General features: G+C 50.0%; 1 protein-coding gene across 2 annotated transcripts in view; it reads right to left on the bottom strand.

The window, feature by feature from the left end:
- LOC134454379 (F-BAR and double SH3 domains protein 2-like) overlaps positions 1 to 2,500 on the bottom strand; it is a 151,507-nt gene that overhangs the window by 66,397 nt on the left and 82,610 nt on the right. The window lies entirely within an intron of this gene.

The following is a 2,500-nucleotide window of genomic DNA, read 5'->3' as shown; positions in this document are numbered from 1 at the left end:
GAGATAGAGACACGTGGAGAGAGAGAGAGAGAGAGAGAGAGAGAGAGAGAGAGAGAGAGAGAGAGAGAGAGAGAGACAGAGAGAGAGAGAGAGAGAGAAGGAGAGAGGGAGGGAGCCAGAGAGAGACAGAAAGCGAGTGAGATAGAGACACATGGAGAGAAAGAGTGAGATAGATAGAGAGCGAAAGAGAGACAGAGACAGAGACAGAGAAGAGAAGGGAGCCAGAGCAAGAGAGAGAGAGAGAGAGAGAGAGAGAGAGAGAGGAGAGAGGGAGGGAGCCAGAGAGAGACATAGACAAGTGCAGAGGGAGAGAAAGAGATAGAGAGATCGAGAGAAAGAGAGACATAATGTGTGTGAGAGAGAGAGGCGCACACACAGAGAGAGATAGAATGAGTCAGAACTTAACAGACATCATCAATCAGGCCCAGATCAATCCTGCTCCACAGCCGTGCGAGGCTCGAGCCAGAGCAGCGTAAATCAGAGAGCATCAGGGCCTGACTTGAACCCGTGAGAAGCCAAGGGCCCCAGCCCGAATGGAGGGAGTAGGGGTGCAAATAATAATCGATATGTATCGATGCATCGATCCTATTGGCCGACGATCGAATCGAATCGTATCATATTGTGGGGCATCCTTTAAGTATCGAAAATAATCAAATTGCTGACCCCTGCCAAATGCTCTAGCTCCATAACAAAATAGAAGTGGAAAAGTGGTTGAAAAAAAGCCCGAAACGAATGCCTTAAGAAATATCGATATCGAACCGTATCGTCCTGGAGGCTGTGATTTACACCCCTAGTACGGACGTGCACAGTAAATCCAGCCTCCAAGCCCTGCAACCCCTACACTCCACTCCACTCTACACGACACGCTCTCCAGGCCATTTAGATGCTTCTCTCTTTACGAGACCTCAAACCTGCTGTGGGAGACAGCAGGGGTAACTTATGGCCTTGGACTGTGTGGGAATGTGGAGGAGCGTGTGTGTGTCTGTGTGTGTGTGTGTGTGTGTGTGTGTGTGTGTGTGTGTGTGTGTGTGTGTGTGTGTGTGTGTGTGTGTGTGTGTGTGTGTGACACAGAGTGTGTGTGTGTGTGTGAGTGAGAGGAGAGAGAGTGAGAGAGTGAGAGAGAGAGAGAGAGAGAGAGAGAGAGAGAGAGAGAGAGAGAGAGAGAGAGAGAGAGAGAGAGAGAGAGAGCTTGTGATAGAGTGTTTTTTTATGATGAGACGGCATGTGAATTCACATCAGGGAATGGCCATTTCTTTTACCTCTACCTAAGTATTGCTTCATGTGTTCAGCTGTGTTCAAGAGCTCTGTCTGTGTGGAGTGTGCACGATGCACATGCGGAATCAATCTTGCCCAAGATTACACACTGACACATTCTTTGAGGTAAATCTTGGAGTGGATTGAGGGATGGAGTGCTTTTTATGCCATATGCATCTCTAAGTAAGTGTTATGAGCAGGTGTAGTACACTTTGGCATGGCCTACATAATGACAATAAAAGGCAGAAATAATGTCCTTTATGTCTAGCCGTAAGGAACGACCTCCCTATGTCCTCCCTCCTCCCCGATGAAGGAGGAGGTTGTAATAAAGTGCATCGCAACCTCCTCCTCCTCCTCCTCTCCTCTTTTTCCAGTCTCACACCTTCTCACTACACCCATCCAGCAGCTCATTTCAATTCCTGTCCGCTTTACGCTGAGTAATAAAACGTGGAGCTGGGCACGACTGGCCAATCAATAGAGTCTGCCGAGGCCAGCGAGCAGCATGCCGTTCCTGGTGACTGGCCACCCGCTTGCTCTCTCTCTCTCTCTCTCTCTCTCCCCTTCTCTATCTCCTTTTCTCTCTCTCTCTCCCTCTGGCTTTCGCACTCTCTCTCTTCCTCGCTCTCTCTCTTTCTGCCTCCCTCCCTCTGCCTTTCCCTCTCTCTCTCTCTCTCCTTCTCTCTCTCTTTCTCCCTCCTTCTGTCTTTCACTGTCTCTCTCCGTCTCTCTCTCTCTCCCTCATTCCTCCTTTTCCTATCTCTCTCTCTCCCTCCCTCTCACTGCCTTTTCCTCTCTCTCTCCCTCCCTCGCTCTCTCTCTCTCCCTTTCCTTCTCTCTATCTCTCCCTCTCTCCATCCCTCGTTCCCTCCATCTCTCCTTTATCCTGCTCTCTTGTTCCTCCTCTTCCTTGCTTGGTTTCTCTGCGCACGGCTCCTGGTGGTTGGTCACCTCACTCTCTCCCTCCCCCCTTTCTTCTATTCCTCTCTTCTTCCCTCTATCTCTTTTTCACGCTGCTTTCTCTATCCCTCCTTCCCTTGTTTGGTTTCTATGTGCACCGTTCCTATTGGTTGGCCGGCTGCTCTCCCCTCTCGCTCTCTCTCTGCTTCCCTCCATCCCTCCCTCCCTAGCTTCATCCAACTCTCCTTCACCATGCTCCCTCTATCCCTCTCTCCCTTGTTTGGTGTCTGTTGTCTCGAAGGCCTGTCATTCTTGCTGTCATTCAATCCTGTCATACCTTCACTCACTC

Source organism: Engraulis encrasicolus, chromosome 8, assembly GCF_034702125.1.
Source record: "Engraulis encrasicolus isolate BLACKSEA-1 chromosome 8, IST_EnEncr_1.0, whole genome shotgun sequence".
NCBI classification, from domain to species: Eukaryota; Metazoa; Chordata; class Actinopteri; order Clupeiformes; family Engraulidae; genus Engraulis; species Engraulis encrasicolus.
Note: the sequence above shows the minus strand (reverse complement) of the source record. Positions and strands in the feature narration are given on the sequence as shown.